We start from the raw sequence: 18929 nt of genomic DNA, 5'->3' as shown, positions 1-18929 counted from the left end.
TCTTGGGCCCTTCCCCTCTTCTAAGGCAAGCTGGCCACATGGACGAGCCAGCAAAGGCCCACTTGCCCAGACAGCCAAAGGAGGGCCTTGGATGCAGAGCTACAATTTGGGGCTGGAGGACATTGCCATTTTAGAACAGAAACGGATCTCTCTCTGAGAGTGTAAAGGGCTTCACAGTGGTCTGCCTCTTTCCCCCAGACCAGCCTCCTGATTCTGAGGTCCCCTTTCCTCCCACAGGAACTGAGAGGTTACACAACAAGTGTGATTGCAGCGGAGAGGCAACTGGCAGCCAGTGGCATTAGCTGGCTGATGTCCTATGCAAGAAGGCTCAGTTGCCTGAAGGTAAGTCTCTCACCTTTGGCACCTTCACAGCCCCAAGAGGCTCCCAGAGTGGCTTGTGAAAGGATTCCCACAGGAGGAATCACAGTCTGGTATCAGGCACACAACACAATGTGTGTTCCTGGGATGCCGGACAAGGCTGGAGACATTTCCTGCCCTCTTCCTTGATCTTACACTTCCACCTTGGGGCCAGGCAATAGAACTCACTCATCCCATGATGGAAGCAAGTCTTCCCTGGCTTGGGTCTGCTTCCATGTTCTCTTGCACCCATTATTTGGGGGGGGAGGGTTGAGGATCAGATCAGTCATCTGATCCAGTACGGTCTTTTCTTTTCCCTACAGCATGCTCTCGTCCCTCTGGAGCTGGCTCACTTCTGCCCCAAAGAAGGTAACACCCACAGCCTGGGGACATGGGACGCACTTTCCAGACTAAGGAGAGCCCACTCAGTAGCTGCAGCATCCTTGCTTGATGCAGACCTCCTGGGTCATGTGGCTGTGAAATCCTGCCGCAGCACAAAGATGGCCAAACTACAGGCTCGGAAGGAGTCGTTGCCACCAAAGACAGGATCCATAAAGCCTCCTTGTAAATAGGGTGGAATGGGGGCCAGGTCAATTTGGTGAATCAGTAAATGTGGCAGAAATTCATCTCTCTTCTCCTTCATTCTCTTCCAGATGACATAAGACTTGATGTCAGTTTCGATTATGGGGATAAGACACAAGTTTCAAGGCTCAGCGATGATGGAGTGGCAATTTTTGCTTGCTGTTTCATTGTGTCTTGTTGCTAATTGTGATCATTGCTGTTGTTTTAGAATTCTTTCCTATGCAATATTACTTTTTTATTGCTTTTAAATTGTTGCTTTTTAAATTGTCCTTGTAAAGGAAAGTCTTCTGCTAATGTTGATTGTATTCTGAATTGCTTCAAGAAGCCTCATAGCAATGAATACTATTAAGAGTAATAATTATTTTACCTGCCTTAATTATAATAAAGCATTGACATGCATATTTTAAATTAGCGGTTAAGGTCTTAAACTACACATTTTAATAGTTTCACATCTGTATTCTTTACTGTGTTCTAGCTTATAGATTTTGATTTTAACCTGCATATATATGAGAGCCAGTGTGGTGTAGTGGTTAAGAGCGGTAGTCTCGTAATCTGGGGAACCGAGTTCGCATCTCCGCTCCTCCACATGCAGCTGCTGGGTGACCTTGGGCCAGTCACACTTCTCTGAAGTCTCTCAGCCCCACTCACCTCACAGAGTGTTTGTTGGGGGGGGGGAGGCAAAGGAGAATGTTAGCCGCTTTGAGACTCCTTAGGGTAGTGATAAAGCAGGATATCAATTCCGAACTCTTCTTCTTCTTCTACATGTTCTCTATCTCTGTATAAGTCCATATTCTGGTTTGTGACTGTAATAAATTGATTCGTTCATTCAATAAAGCTTCGGTGGATTTGAAATTCAGTAAATTGTCTCTGCCTCCATTTTTTGGTATTGAGGGAAACGCTCTATAAAAAAATCAGAAAACATCAGGGTTGTAGTCAACATCAGTCCTTTCCGCAGCAGACCTGTTTAAATTGATGGGCACAAATTACGTGGCTGTGTTGATTTTGACGCATCTCTTCTGAGTAAAACTCAGTTGACTACTCCTCACAGGATATCATGGAATTGTAGAGTTGGAAGGGACCACAAGAGTCATCTAGTCCACCCCCTGCAATGCAGGAATATTTTGCCCAACGTGGGGCTCAAACCCACGACCCTGAGGTGCAGAGTCTCACACTCTACTGACTGAGCTATGGGCAGATATCTTGTTTGATAAATGTGTCCCTTGGAAACATTTTGGTTTTATCCTCTCTGCAGGAGTTGCTATGCCTGATCATTCCATCTAGTTCTGTCGAAAGAGAGGTGGGGGTTGTTTTCTGTTTTCTTAATTGTGAATATTTGGGGGGGAGGGGAGGCATGGGTGGAAAGGAGATACTCAGATGGACCAGAGTGAAATGGGGGCTTCGGGATGGCTTGGGGAATTCTCAAAGTGTCACATCCAAACCAAAACTCTTGGTTGTTGGATGCCCCTGCCTTCTGTCATCATTTGAGTTTTCCTCTGCTTCCCTTTCAAGCTGCTGTCTGGAAGGAGGCCAAAGCCCACTTAAACATAAGAAGGATTATAAGAAAGCATTCATTCAACAGCCAGAGTTGAATGAAGACGATGTGCTAGGAGGAGAATGAGCTAATTAAACCATTCTGCAACACACACACACACACACACACACAGACACACACACACACACCAGCATAGCTTCAACATTTAGCACAAAAAGTCTTCAGCCAGATGTCATGCAACCCTTTGGCAGGGGCAACTTATCATTTGATTGATTTTCCAATAACAAACAATTAAAAAGGCGGACAACCTTGCAAAGGAGTGTTGCCATTTAAACTGCTGGTGTGACCTAGGAACCCGAACAAAGAGAAGGAACCAACTACCCAGAGTCTGCTTCCAATTGCCCTTGTTCTCCACCTCCCTCTATCCTAATCAGCCGCAAACAAGAGTTCAGATTTGAAAGCCTTGTTATCACCTCATTCCCTTCAATTAGCCAGCTGCTCTGGCAGATGACATCAGTTCCTTCCCGCTCCCAATATTCCTGCTCCTAACCTGGTTAGCCATAGCCCGGAAGCTGAATCTCAGGGGAACGCCTTTGGGCTGGGAAGGGCTCATCTTTTCTGGGCCTCTTCTTCCCCTCAGGAAGGGGTGCTTGGCTCCTGGCCTGTGAAATGCGCTCAAAATGTAAAGATGCCTTCTTTCCAGGGAGCCAAGGAAGAAGGGGGGAATTTGAAATACCTCCAAACCTTCCCACGTCAGAGATGCAGGAGTTGCGTCACCTCCAACTTCCTCAGGGATGAAGCAGCTACGAAAAACCAAGCATCCCACCTGGGCACGGTTTCTGAGAGAGCAACAGCAGAAGACCCAGACTCTGGCAAGATGAGCATTTGCCCAGTGGATTCTGGCCGCAACATGAGGGCAGACAGGGGATGACTGCGGTGGCCGGCAGCCCCTTCCCACTCAATCTCAGATACAGAACACATTGGCTCTGCCACTCCTTGGCTCTGGCGCCACCTACTGTTGGCCTCCTTGCCTTCCACTCTCCCAGTCCCAATGAGCACCATCCACCCCAGGTCCAGAGGCGCAGAGCAGTAGTTAGGTGATCTTGCGCCCCGGCAGAACCGTCCAGATTGCGCCCCCTAGCCACGGACAAGTTAGCTCTTCTTTCTGCCTCTCCTCCACACCCCCCCCCCCACCATTCAGTTCACCCTGGAAGTACAAGTATCAAAAAGGAAAATGTTAGAGGTTCCCCCCCACCCCATAGCAATATAATTTGATTCAGCTAGCTGGTCAGTCTACTTTCGGTTTCACTCCTGGCTCCTTGTTAAATTAATACTGCATCAGAAACCTCCAAAGCAGATATCCAAAGTTCTTTGGCATTTCTCCAGTTGTTAATGAGATGCCTCGGTTCTGGGTAAAAGGCGGATCTACACGGATCCTCATGGATCCTCCACTTTTTAAACAATAACTCCAACAAATGCAGTGTCAAATCACACCTAGAAGGCACGCCTAAAAAACGTGGATTCAACACTTTGCCGTTAGAGTGATGTTGGATCGAAATTAAATGGTTTCTAGCTGCACAGGCGTTATAATATATTAAGATTAAGGATTGGGATTAAAAAAGAGGGAAAGGAATTGCTGGACAAATAAACTGAATTGGAATACAAAAGAGGGAGGTACGAGGAGGTCCAGAAAATAAGTAAATTCAAAAGTAGTGATGAAAAAATGGAATTGTTTTTAATTGTTTTTTCTTTTTTCTTTTTATTTTTGTATTTTGTATTGTGTATTTTTCTTTTTATTGTTAAATTCTTTTTTATCGATGTATCTCTTTTTATCTGAAACTTTAATAAATATCATTTAAAAAAACTAAAAAAACAAAGCAGATATCCAAAGTTCTTTGGCATTTCTCCAGTTGTTAATGAGATGTCTCTTCTAGTCCAGGTTAGTCTTTTGATCTTCTTCCAGGAAACCAAGAGTCGAAAGCCTTGATTTTCCTTTTTTAATTTTTCCAGTCATTTCCACACAGTTAGTGGGTTTGTTGCACAGGAGCACCAAGTTCACTAACTGGCTGATTCAGATTGAATCCCATTCAAAAAGAGTGCAATGGTGTGTGTTTCAGCCAGCCATCCGGCTGCTGCAACTATTCTCTGGGTGCCACCACACTGTCCTGTCTGTGTGTTTGGAAGCGAATGGGAGCTATGCTCCCCCCGGAGACACTCCACTCCTTCTTCCTTAGCTGTGTTGCTCAACAGTTGAGGCAACCTTCACAGTTCTGGGATGCCGATGCCAAAGACCTGGAAGTGTGCTGTCAATATTTTTACAGTGCAGAGGTTCCTCCGGAGGAGAAGACCACTTGTTTGTTTTGTGTTCATGTCTTGCTTGCCCAAAACTTAACACAGTGGTTAGACTCTACTAAGGGAATGGTCAGAGTGCTTTAATCCATTCTCATTGGAAAAGCTGAAGTTCTGGGCTGGACCTGAATCCCTTCCACAAAATACTGACATTCTGGAAACACCCTGAGTGCAAACATGTTTTAGTGGGGAAGGGATCTTTGCCTCTTCCTCCTTCCTAACCTGCAGTAGTGCCCTGGCAAATCACAAAGTGCAGGCTTCCTTCATGGTACTCACAGCCACACCGCTTCTAAGATTATACAAATTTAATATATCAACAACAAATAAACACAATAAGGCTATAATGATACAATCTGAATCATGAGGGGTGCATTGCAGCAGTCATTGCAAATCTCCATGAGTCGCCTTTCAGCCAGAAGCTCTGCAGCACAGGTGGCTCTGATGATTCCCCTGTAAGGAAGGCTTACAATGTAGGAGGCTTTGGGAGAGGGGGGAAAGTGGGGACATCATAGAAGTATGCATGATGTGGGAAAGGTGCAGAGCGATGTTTTCTCCCTCATAATATCAGAACCTGGATCTGGGGCTGAACCCGAGATCTGCACGCCAAGGCTGGAGTAAGAAAGAGCCCTTGCCAGCTGGCCACGTTGGGCGCCTGCCTGGAGAGTGGAAGCCGGGGGTTCGAGGGACATCGTGCTGCTCCTGGCAACCCCCACCCTACCCGACGTCCTCCTCCGCCTGAATCCTGCTTCTCCTGGGACGCACTTCCCATCCTGGAGCGGCTGGGGTGGGAGCGCTCCCCACCCCCCTTTCCATACCCCATTCTCCTCGTTCTTCTTCTTCATGCCTCGGGTGTTTTCCTGAGTGTATCTTCAGAACAACCCTCTGTGAGGGAGGCTAAGCTGGCCCAAGGACTTGCCCAAGGACTGGCCCAAGGTAGCTCAGCCAAGTTGCCAAGGCCAGCGTTTACGACCACGCACCCTTTCCCCTCAGATGATAAAGCCGGGATGAGTCATGCTAGCAGCCTGTGGCCTTGATGGGCTTTGAGGCAGCCCAGCCCCCTTGTCTGCAAGCAGGCTGCCTCCTGGGAGGATCAGCATTTTTTTTTCAAGGAACAGAAGAGCACGACTTCCCCCTCCCACTTGCCGCCCGCCCCAGTCTTTCTCCGGCGGCTCAGTTTAGTGCGCCAAGCGGCTCATCCCAGGTGGGAAGTTTTGCATAAGTTTTTTAAGCTGATAGACAAGGAATCAGAAGTCTTTTCGTCTTCTGTTTCTTTTCATTTTTATGTTTTCAAAATGCTTGATATCTGACACTGATTTCTGTATATTGTGTTTTCTTTGTTTTTCAAGCTTTCATAAAAAATAGCCTTTGAAACCAGCTGGTACAGTGGCCAGAAGACTTGCCTTCGTGTCCACAGAATGGAGAAGAAAAGTTCGCCCAACGAATCCCTGGGTGCGACCCCAGAGACCTCCGGCTCCCACCTGGCTGATCATTCTTATTGCCTGCTCAGTTCGATGCCCTCTGTTCCCAGAGATACCACTGGAAGAGCTGCTTCCCTTAGCCAGGAAGAGTCGGGGTCCCAGCAGCCTTCCCAGCAGGCCTCCCACATTTCCTCCTCCTTGGGCAGTGCTCCATTGGAGGCTCTGTGCCACCGACTGGGGTGCTTTAGAAGCAACAGCCTCCCCCTGATCATTAGCAATAGCCTTACTGTGGTCAGACTCATTGAGCAGGACAGAGCAAACACATGAAACAGATAAATCAGCAGTTGGCAGAACAGCCAACTGAGATGTGACAGCTGAGTAACTGTCGTCCAGGGAATTCAAGATCATAAAGCAAAATAAAGACTCTGGAAGTGCGACTTCCCTCTGCACCATCTGCTCCCTTAGGTACTTCATCTGTGTCAGATGCCTTTGGAGCTCTCCCCCAGGCTGTAATGCCATCTTGGACAGCCTCTGGAAATGAAGCAACGCTGATCCCACAGCTACTCTCAGATGTGCCTCTCAAAGAGCAATCGACACATCTTGAGCTGACCTCTTCACCTGAAGATGGATCAGCTGCTGATCACGTACAGCCAGTGTGAGCGTAGCTCTAGCCTGTTGATCTGCCTTCCTCCACCTTTGGGAGGGCTGGGCTGGCAGACACCTGTGTGCCAAAGGTCAACCGTGTGCCAAACACCCTGTTACAGCAGCAAAGCCTCAACCTTGAGATTCCAGGTAGCATAATTATCCTTCGTTAAAAGAGGACATGAGGAAATTCCCAATCCTTGTAATAGATCCCTCTCTGGCTCTTTTACTTCAGCCGGGGAAATTCCACAGCAAACAGTCATAAATCTTGCAAGCGGCTTACCAAGCTCCACTCGCTGAACTGAGAGGTTACATACCTCATTAAATCACTGAGACAGGACTCAGGACACTCTGCAGCACACTCCAGACTCGGAACCGATACGCTGCTCCACTCTGGGCTTTGGTACTGATGCTGCAGCTCCACTCTGGCACCCATAACCATGTTGGTTTCTATTTCCCTCACTGTGCAGCAAAATGCTTGTCACAAGACAATTGTTTACATTCCACAGTCAGAGTTACTGTTGGATTCCCACGGGAATGGGAGACTGGATGTGACGTACACTGGTTTCCTGTTTTTCACTGTTCTCTCGGTGTTCTTTGTTTCCGAGATGAGGTTGCTTCTCTGCTCTCATAGAGGCAAGATGCATGTTTGTATGCTCTCAGCATAGAGTGGAAATAAAGTTAAGAATGTGGCACATACTGCTTATCCTTCTGCTGTGTGGACTACTCTGCTTGGGCTCAAGATAAGACGAGCTTGTATCAGCTTCAGATGGGCCGAAGCTGGTCAAAATCTCACATTTTTGGTTCCGGGCCCAGGAAAACGGAATCGGACTGAAGAATGGCTGCTGGCAGAGGAACAGAGGAACGGATCAGACGTTATCTGCTCTGCGCGTCAAGATGATTGATGAGAGGTATGTGCTCATTGCCCCGGGAAGCCTGCCAACTCCTAATTAATGGCTTTATGGCTGGACTTTGAACTTTTAAAGCCGTTTGCCACAGCACAGGCTCAAAGGCTTGAGAGGCTTGAAAACCAAAAGTGCTTTTACAAGTGCTTTTGGAAACAGCTGTACTCAGACGCAGCTAGATTAATAAAGCAGCAATGAAGAATTATGCGGCGTGGGTACTGTACGCAGAGGCTCTTCTGCGAAAAGAAGGTCTGTTTAATGTTATTACAGACACACCTCCCCAGCTCCAATAACAGATGAATGGGCAGCTAAGGATTCCAAAGCAAGGGGAACTCTTACATTGATAGTCTCCCCAGAAGAGCTCTGTCTGTTGCGTGATAAGACCTCAGCCAGAGAGATTTGGGACACTTTGAGAGAGGCTCATTTGAGGACAGAAGCTGGTGCTTCTTTGTTCTACTATGCCAAGCTGCATGATATGGCACTTGCTGAAGGTGCAGATGTGCGTACTCATCTGATGGAAATGCAGAATCTGAGACATGACCTGCAACAGAGAGGACTCACCTTTCCAGAGGCTGTGTATTCCTTCATGATACTACATTCTTTGGGTTCAAGTTGGGAGTCCGTTGCCACTCAGATTGCTGTTCAGCCAATTGCTCAGCTCACGGTAGCCCATGTTACTGCCGTTGTTCTGAATGAAGCGGACAGGCGAGGTGCTAGCTGCATGGGTAAGGGGGAGTCTTCACAGACGTCATCCCAGAATGCAGTGGAACCACCAGATGGCGCCAAAGCTTTGAAGGCAGTGAAATGCTACTCGTGTGGACGTCTAGGCCATATGAAGAAGGAATGCAGATTTCCCAGGGCCAAGACAGAGCAGCGCAGCGAAAGCTCATCATGTGGAAAAGGCAAAGGCAAAGGTCCGGTGTCCAGGACAACGCAACACAAGGCAATGGTCTCACGCTTCACTCCAAAGGTTGCAAAGGTCCAGAAGACATCTAGATCTTTCTTCGTGGTGGAGTCGGGCGCAACGCACCACTTATGCAACGACAAGCGACTGTTCGTGTCTTTTACACCGCAGGAAGGTGCGATTAACCAGGCGGATGACCACACGATCCCCAGTCAAGGCTACGGAACTGTTGTTCTTCACAGTTTGGACTTATCGATACAAGATGTTCTCTACGTTCCAGATGCTGCACACAATCTACTCAGTGTTGCGCAGCTGAATGAACGGAAAATTGACGTTTCCTTCAAGAACAAGAAGTGCACCATCACAAAGAAAAACGATTATGTATTGCATGCTGAATATGTTGATCGTTTGTTTGTTTTGTATTTTGATGATGATGTGCAGGATGAAACTTGTTGCATTGCATGTTCTAAAAAAGTTTGCATGCAGGATGTATTCATGATTTTCACAGGAAATTTGGTCATTTGCATTTTGAGGCAGTATCTAAAATGCCTGCCTTGGTTGAAGGTATGACTATTAAACCCTGCAGGTACCACATGAAGTGTAAGGCATGCGCAGGAAACAAAGTGAAAATGGCTGCGAAAGGTAAGGTGTCTAGTAGGCAAGCTACAGAACCATACCAGGTAGTGCATGCTGATTTGGTTGGTCCACTGTCGCCCTCTTTGGGTGGAAACAGGTACTTCATGGTTCTCATTGATGCATTTTCCAGGTATATAGAATCATAGAGTTGGAAGAGACCACAAGGGCCATCGAGTCCAACCCCCTATTTATGTGTACAATCCTATATTTATGTGTACAATCTCAAGCAGAAATCAGAGGCTTTTCCAAGGTTCAAGGAATTCTGTGCTTGGTTGGAAAATGTGCATGGTAAGAAGATAAAGATTCTTTTCACTGATCGCGGGGGGGAATTCACTTCTCAGCAGTTTGAAGCTTTTCTGACTGAGAAAGGAATTCAGCACGATTTGTCTAGTCCTCGCTCGCCATGGCAGAACGGACTTTGTGAGAGAGCAAATCAGACATTGCTTCAAGGGTTGAAAATCTTGCTGCATGATGCCAATCTTCCAGAGAGTTATTGGGCCGAATCTTTGGCCTGTTTTGTTTACAGTTATAATCACAGGTTATCTTCAGCGATTGGTTGTACCCCCTATGAAAAGATGTTTGGCAAGAAACCATACATCAAACACATGAGAATTTTGACTCTAAGACAATTAGGCTCACAAGAAGTGTTGAGTACAATGCCAAGTGGGGGGAGAATGTGGGAATTTTCCAATGTTATTCTGATGACAGTGATGAGACTGAGGATAGGCAACAGCCACAGCAGCAGCAACAGCCACAGCTGCCGCAACCACCCACACCCACTGATGAAGGTCCTGATTCTGAGTCTGAGACTGAATCGGGTGATTCAGAGGATTTCAAGAGTGCGAAAGCCTCTATGCGACCCTCTGAAAGCTCTGATCAAGAATTGGAGGAACCATTGTTCACTATAGGCCACTTTTCTCCTAAGAAGGAAGAGGAGAGTGTTGAAGACTTAAGGCTAATTCGCAGGTCTCAGAGAGCCACAAAAGGCAGACCTCCAAAGAGATTTGCTGATGAGTTTGCTAAGACAGCAGTAGCAGCTGTTAAAAGCTCCAAGAAGGTATTTGAACCTTCAAGTTTCCAAGAAATCCAGGATTTGGATTCAAATGATGCTGAGCCATGGCTAAATGCCACGAAGGCTGAGCTTGATTCCTTAGAGAGGAACAAAACATGGGAGCTAGTTCCAGTAGTTCCAGGAATGAAACTGCTTGGAAGCAAATGGGTCTTCAAAGCGAAGACTGATCAAAATGGTAAAATAGTCAGACACAAAGCCAGATTGGTAGCCAGAGGTTTTTCACAGGTACCAGGTGAAGACTATCACGAGACCTACTCACCCACCGTGAGGTATGAGAGCATTAGGCTTATGCTCAAGCTTGCTGCAGAAGAGAATCTACACGCTAGTCACCACGATGTGAATACAGCATTTTTGTACGGATCTCTAGGTGAATCTCTTTATATGCTTCCACCTGATGGCGTACAGGTAAAACAGGGACTTGTTTGTGCTCTGAAGAAGTCCCTTTATGGTCTCAAACAAAGTGCACGGTGTTGGCACACAAAACTCACTGAAGTATTGTTTTCTCTAGGTTTTGAGCAAGGGAAAGCTGATCCATGTGTATTTGTCAAAGAGGAGGGGCAAAAGAAGCTGTATTGCTTGTTTTATGTTGATGATATTCTGTTCTTTTGGAAGGATGTCACAATGTACAATAACGCCCTAGCTCAACTGAAAGAGCATTTTGACATGAAAGATCTTGGTGAGGTAAACAACTACCTATCTCTGGAAATAGAGAGAGATCAAGATGGTAACATTCTAGTACACCAGTCACGGAAAATTGCTGATGTGTTAAGCAAACTAAACCTGATGGATGCTAACCCTGTAGACACACCGATGACAACAGGTTATCAGGTAGATGATACTGAAGGAGCATTTTCTGACATTACACTGTACAGAAGTGTGCTAGGTAAACTGAACTTCATTGCCAGATGTTCAAGACCCGACATTGCTGTTAGCTGTAATTTGCTAAGCAGACAAGTCAACAATCCTACTGTTAAGGATTGGAAAGCTCTGAAATGCATAGCTCGCTATTTGAAAAGCACTATGCATTACAGACTGAGATTTAACAATCAGAAGTCTGGTGGTCTTGAAATATTTGCAGATGCAAGTTTTGGTGGTGACACTACAGACAGGAAAAGCACGTCTGGAGTTTGCTACATGTACAATCAGGGTCTTTTTGATTGGTCATGCAAGAAGCAAACAACAGTTAGCTTAAGTACTTGTGAAGCTGAACTGAATGCACTGTCTTATTCACTTAAAGATTGTGAATGGTTGTTACAATTGTGCAAAGACATGAAAATTCCTGTCAAATGTCCAATCCAGGTTTACCAGGACAACAAAGCATGTTTGGCTTTGCTGAATTCTGAAGGATGTAAGCAAAGGACAAAGCATTTGCAATTGAAACTGCAACATGCTAGGGAATGTGTTCAGAAGGGACTCGTAACGGTGTCCTATATGCCAGGTAATGAAATTCCTGCTGATGTATTGTCCAAGATTGTATCAAGGGATCAACACTGTACCTATGTGCAGAAGTTGGGTTTGTACTGATACTGTACGAACATGCTGCCCAGTGATGTTCACAGAAAGGGGGAGGATGTTGGTTTCTATTTCCCTCACTGTGCAGCAAAATGCTTGTCACAAGACAATTGTTTACATTCCACAGTCAGAGTTACTGTTGGATTCCCACGGGAATGGGAGACTGGATGTGACGTACACTGGTTTCCTGTTTTTCACTGTTCTCTTGGTGTTCTTTGTTTCCGAGATGAGGTTGCTTCTCTGCTCTCACAGAGGCAAGATGCATGTTTGTATGCTCTCAGCATAGAGTGGAAATAAAGTTAAGAATGTGGCACATACTGCTTATCCTTCTGCTGTGTGGACTACTCTGCTTGGGCTCAAGATAAGACGAGCCTGTATCAGCTTCAGATGGGCCGAAGCTGGTCAAAATCTCACAAACCATTGTCAGAACACGCCTGGGGGCCACACGCAGCCCCTGGAATGAGACAGACCTCTCTGGGCGTCTTCCTGATGAAGTGCAGCCCGGGACGTTCACAAATCAGTCCTGGTGTGCACCAGCGACACATATCTAAAGACATATCTAAAGACGTGCACACTCTATCAGCAGAGTATAGCAGAAACGATCGTGGAGCGTGAGTGTAGCATTGTAACTGATTTATTAAGCAATAGATACAGGAGAAAGCAACCATGGCATCCTCTCTCTTCTCTGAGAGAAAAAAAGAAACAGTACAAAAGTACAGTACAGCGGAAGAGATAAGACTGACTTCCGTTCTCAGACTTTCCAAGCCTAGAAAGTAAACACAGACATGTGATGTAACAATCACACATCCAGCAACAAAGGAGCGAAATGCTAACAAGAGTGTCAAAGAAGAACTAATCTCCAGGAAGAAATTTTATGCTGCCAAGGATTTGGGGAAACACAGCAATATTTTGCAACGTAATCCAAACCACAATCAACTCATGGAACATGCCTATTATGTTCAATGGGGCTTACTCACAAATAAGTGGGACCAGGATTGCAGCCTTGAAGTTAGAAGAGCAACAGTTGGGATGGAGGAGAGTGAGAGTCGTAGACAGAGAAAATGCCACCCCATCCACCCTCAAGCTTGACTTGAGCAGCAGGAAATCATCAGAAGAGTTTTCTGCTTATAAAATGCTTCCTTTGAGGAGCTGTTTCTTTGCCCTGGGCCTGGGGCATTCCATAACCACTACAGCACATCGGGGGGGGGGGAGCATGGAGGAAAAGGAAAAAACATTGGTGTAACATTGAAACAGAGTTCACAAGGGATGAAAAGTACTGGTTGGGAACTATCAGCCACTACAGTATAGTTGTATAATAATAATAATAATAATAATAATAATAATAATAATAATTTATTATTTATACCCCGCCCATCTGGCTGGGCTTCCCCAGCCACTCTGGGCGGCTTCCCAAAAATATTAAAATACTATAATACATCAAACATTAAAAGCTTCCCTAAACAGGGCTGCCTTCAGATGTCTTATAAAAGACTCTCACCAGCAAGTCACACACACAAACAAAACATGTCCCACTTCCTCCGGAAAACTAAAACGGAAGATGGGGGTTACTCTTTTCAGGAAATGGAGCAGTGATCAAACAGTCTTAATACTTAACCCACAAATTGCCTTGTGGATTGGTTTTTATTATTATAGAGATTGTGAAATGCAACTGTCAGTCAAATAAAATGAACAATTTTTGTTTGTTTAAAACACATCATGCTCAACATTCTCTAATTGTGTTTCCGTATAGTTAGACATTTCAAGTATTATAAAGAAATCAGGGGGAGGGGAAAATAACCTAGATCAATAACTTTAGTACAGTTCAAAATGAAATGTCCTGCAGGTCAATCAAAAATGTCAAGAAAAAATAGCTTTACTTTCTTTATTATTATTTTTTTCCTCCTTTAAAAATACACTTATCTGTACAAGAAAGTACTACAAGTAAACACTGGAAATCATATTATCCCCTTTATTAAATCAAAACATTATTTATTGGCATACCTGGGGTTAATATTAAAAATAACAGTATTTATTTCTGAAATAGACAAAAGGTATTTTGTTTTTATTTTTTATTTTTTTAGACAAAGCTTGGAGGTCTTAGATACACAGATGCAACCAGAAAATGGAAAATGTGGAAAGCAAACCAGAATTGCTAAAAAAATTAAACACATCATTTTTTATATTATCCCTTTAGATTTCTAGTAATTATACAGCCGTCACTACAAAAATTTGCCCGCTGATAACCAGCTTGACAGTAAACAGTAACCATCCTGATAAGAATTCACACAATTAATTATAATAACATACTATAGTTCAGTTTTTCTTTTTCTTTTTTTAAAAAATGCAATATAATAAAAAAGAAAGCAAAGGTACAAGAAATTAGTAGTAAAATATTTAATAAATTTACATATTTAAGAATTTTTAAATACTGTTTTTTATAATTTCCCATTTTTTATTTTTAAAATTTGTTACATATCACCTAAGACTTCCAAGCCTTTTTCTGCTACAACAGAAAAGAAAGAAAGAAAAACCACTTGTTGAAATCTCACAGCTCTGGGGTAAGATTAGATGACAGTTATTCTTCTCTCCTCCCACCCCAAAATACAGATCCAAGAGTTTTGCTTGCTTGCTTTCTCTCTCTCTCTCTCTCTCTCTCTTTTTCCTTATAAATTTGGAAAATCAAAAAAGCCCCCCCCCAAAAAAAACAACAACCAAAAAATAAAAGATTACCCAGCAAAGTCCATAAAGTTTAGTACATTACTAATTGTTCCTGATTCTTAGAAAAAAGTTCAGTATAGATTGTCCTAACAACTAGTGTTTCACACACAAAAAACCCAAGAGTTCTTCATCAAAATGTTGCAAATCTAGAAACCCTCTGTTACAAAAAGGTTAATTTCCACAATGATTATGAGAAAGAAAGAGAGAAAGTGGTTGGGGAGGGAAATGAAGACGAGTCAAGGATGTAGTTCTACTGTTCCTGCAAAGAGTAGAAAAAGACAAAATGAAAAATCTGTGTTAAGAAGGAAAGAGAACTTTCAGGAAATAATTAAAACAAAATAACTTGTGGCTGGATCAAACCAAAGGGGCTAATTTGGATTAGAAGTAGCTAAACTGTGATGTTGAACTACAATTCCCATCAGCCTCGAGCGAGCATAGCCAGTGGTCAGGGATGATGGGAGCTGTAGTCTAGCAGCAACTAGAAGGCTACAGGGTCACCATTCCCTGATCTGAGAAGCAACATTACCTGCTGCATGCAAGAGATTAAAGAGGCATTCCCACAAGATAGAGGGGTGGCGGGGGTGGGGGAATGCCTCTTCTTAGATCAGGTTCCCGACCAATGGTCCAGGGATGGTGGGTGTTGTAGTCCAGCAGCATCTGGAAAGCCACAGGTTCTCTCCACTCTACCCCAGTTTACCATAGTGGCCTGACAGATGCCTCTAATTCCCCTACTCCAACTGTGTGCTCCCAGCAACTGGTGTTCAGAGGCAAAGCCCTCATGTTGAGAAGCATTGTTCCCTGAGCACCATTTGCATGAGTGGGCTAGCTAACAGTGGAGCAAGGCTGTGGCTTCTGTGCCTTACAATCACAGGCAGCTTTTGGATCTCGGAAGAGGTGTCTACTAATGGAAAAGGAGTTGGGGGACCCTCCATAAAAGAGTGAAAGGTGGCCCATCTAGCTCAATATAGTCTACCCTAACCAGCAGCAACTCTCCAGGGGTTACACAGGCAGGGAGTCTCTCTCTACTCTATCTAGAAATGCCGAGGATTGAACTTGGAATATTCTGCATGCAAGAAAGATGCTATAAACACTGAGTGGTGTCCTCCTCATTAAAAGGGGTAGCCTTTTACTAAATCAGATTATTGGTTCCATCTAGTTCAGTACTGTCTGCCCTGACTGGCAGCAGCTCTCCCGGCAGGAGACATTTGCAGCCCTACCTGGAGATGCCAACGGGGATCAAACATGGGGCCTTCTGCATGCAAAGCAGATGTTGTACCACTGAGCTATGGCCCCTCTCTCTAGGGGCCACAAAGAGGTGGAGAATGGGCAAAAATCATCCCCTACGCTTTTGTTAGCAGAGACCACCATTGGCTTCTCCACAGAAATGTAAGGAGCTGGTAATTATCAGTATTTCATGCTATCTCACACCACCTTAAAAGGCAAAGAGTAAGAGCAAAGCATTGACTCCAATTTTAATTCAGAAAATGTGAGCGCAAATGAACCTGAGCTCTCATAAATCTGAGAAATGCAGAATCTGCTGCTTGCCAGTATGCAGCTCATTACTTGGAAATGTACGTTACACTGTTACAGTTTTGACTTTGCTTTCACCAGATCCGGAAGAGGCTAAACTAAGTTTGGGAATCATAACCTAAGAACAATGGCCCATCTAGTCCAGCCTCCTGTTCTCACAGTGGCCACCTGGATGCCCGTGGGAAACCAGAAAACAGGGTTTCAACACAAGAGCACTCGCCCCTCTGTGGTTTTCAGCAACTGGTATTTGAAAGCACTGCTGCCTCCAACTGTGGAGGCAGAGCATAGTCATCATGGCTAGTAGCCATTGATAACCCTCTCTTCCATGAACTTGTCCAATATTATTTTAAAACCATCCAGCTTAGTGGTCATCACTTCCTCCTGTGGGAGCTAGTCCCATAGTTAAACTATGCACTGCGTGAATAAGTCATTTTCTTTTATATGCCTTGAATCTGACAACATTCCAACATTCAGCTGCACTGTTTGTCCATGAGTCCTAATGTTATGAGAGAGGAGAAAAACTTAAGTTTTAAGTTTAAATTAAGTTAAACTAAGTTTGGAATACAGTCGCCCGGTGTGACTTCAGAATCCCTTCCAAGCAACCAAGGTAGAAAATGTTGCAAAAACTTTGACTTGGTTCTCTTTTTTTAGGAGGGTGGGAGTGGCCACAAGCAACATAATAAGATACAGTGGTACCTCGGGTTACATACGCTTCAGGTTACATATGCTTCAGGTTACAGACTCTGCTAACCCAGAAATAGTACCTCGGGTTAATAACTTTGCTTCAGGATGAGAACAGAAATCGTGCGGTGGCAGCGCGGCAGCCCCCATTAGCTAAAATGGTACCTCAGGTTAAGAACAGTTTTAGGTTAAGAACAGACCTCCAGAATGAATTAAGTTCTTAACCCGAGGTACCACTGTACACAGGGCTAGGTGCTTCTGTTTAATTGTTTTCAAGGCTGAACTGAACAAGGAACAGTTGTCAGTAAGGGGGATGCAGATACGGCAGAGAAGCGAGACCCACCTGGCTGTGAGTCTGAGCTTGTCCTAATATCTGGCCATAATAAGCAGCCTGCTGTCTGTAATACTCTGCCCAGGCCATTGTGTAGTCGGGCTGGGAGCTGGCTTGAGACACAGCAGTGGCAGCATGACCTGGAGGGGAAAAAGAACAACGCACTCAGAGAAAGCCAATTGTCAGAGGTATCAAGTAAGAAAATTTCCAAATGCAGTCAACAAACCCAGATCCCCCCTGCCCCCTTTCCAAATACAGGACCCCAGGGCAGACCGTGCTTAATTGTGATTAGTTGCCCGCAACCCCTGGTTAAGATCCCAAACATTCACACTGAGAATGTCCACTGTCTGAAACCCTGGAGAGCATCTGACTCATTCTAAGGCAGCCTTCTACATTCCTTTTTAAATCATTCTCACAAGGAATAGAAATCTTTATTTTTAGGGAAAGGGCCATAGCTCAGTGGCAGAGTGCATGCTTTGCATGCAGAAGGTCCCAGGTTCATATTCCAATGACTCAGGCACCAAATACCTGTATAATAATAATAATAATAATAATAATAATAATAATAATAATAATTTTTATTTATATACCGCCCTCCCCAGCCGAAGCCGGGCTCAGGGCGGCTAACAACAATAAAATAGTGCAACATTCTAAAAACATTTCATTATAAAAATTAATTAAAATCCAATTGATGGCAACCATTAAGCTTAAGTTCTGTAAAGATTGCCAAAGGAGGGAGTCAGGCTGCGCCCTGACCAAAGGCCTGGTGGAACAGCTCTGTCTTGCAGGCCCTGCAAGAAAGATGTCAAATCCCGCAGGGCCCTAGTCTCTTGTGACAGAGCGTTCCACCAGATTGGAGCCGCAGCCGAGAAAGCCCTGGCTCTAGTTGAGGCCAGCCAAACCTCTGTGGCCTGGGACCTTCAGGATGTTTTTATTTGAAGACCGTAAGTTCCTCTGTGGGACATACCAGGAGAGGCAGTCCCGTAGGTACGAGGGTCCTAAGCCGTATAGGGCTTTAAAGGTTAAAACCAGCACCTTAAACCTGATCCTGTACTCCACCGGGAGCCAGTGCAGCTGGTATAGCACCGGGTGAATGTGATCTCGCAGCGAAGACCCCGTAAGGAGTCTCGCCGCGGCATTCTGCACCCGCTGGAGTTTCTGGGTCAGTCTCAAGGGCAGCCCCACATAGAGCGAGATACAATAATCCAGTCTGGAGGTGACCGTCGCGTGGATCACAGTGGCTAGGTAAGGACGAGAGAGGTAAGGAGCCAACTGCTTAGCTTGGCGGAGATGAAAAAATGCCGCCTTTGTTATAGCTGTAATCTGTGCCTCCATGAAGAGGGAAATATCGAAGATTACACCCAAACTCTTAACGGACGGTGCTGGCACTAATTGCACCCCCGCAAGAGATGGGAGTCGCCCCCTCTATCCCATATCGTCCCGTCCCAGCCAGAGGACCTCTGTCTTCAAAGGATTTAACTTCAACTGGCTCCCACGTAACCACCCAGCCACAGCTTCCAAACATCTGATCAGCGTGTTTGGGGCTGAGTCCGGATGGCCATCCATCAACAGATAGAGTTGGGTGTCATCAGCATACTGATGGCAGCCCAGAACAAAACTCCGGACAAGCTGGGTGAGGGGGCGCATAAAGATGTTAAAAAGCATTGGGGAGAATATCGCACCCTGAGGCACTCCACACACCAAGGAGTGGCGCGATGACAATTCCCCCCAAGCGACACCCTGTCCCCGACCAGAGAGAAACGAGCACAGCCATTGAAGGACTGTGCCCTGGATCCCCAC

At 45.1% G+C, this 18929-nt stretch overlaps 1 long non-coding RNA gene across 1 annotated transcript; it reads right to left on the bottom strand.

Annotated features, from left to right (window-relative positions):
* Positions 1-13929: 13929 nt before the first annotated feature.
* LOC308467805 lies at positions 13930-18852 on the bottom strand. The gene is made up of 3 exons (XR_013981299.1): positions 18812-18852; positions 17142-17269; positions 13930-14846 (listed from the first exon to the last, which is right to left on the bottom strand). It is a non-coding gene; the product is annotated as an uncharacterized lncRNA (long non-coding RNA).
* Positions 18853-18929: the final 77 nt, after the last annotated feature.

This window comes from Podarcis pityusensis (genome assembly GCF_964106645.2).
Source record: "Podarcis pityusensis genome assembly, chromosome: W".
In the NCBI taxonomy this organism is placed as follows: Eukaryota; Metazoa; Chordata; class Lepidosauria; order Squamata; family Lacertidae; genus Podarcis; species Podarcis pityusensis.
The sequence above is the reverse complement of the archived record's forward strand: the minus strand, read 5'-3'. Positions and strand labels throughout refer to the sequence as shown.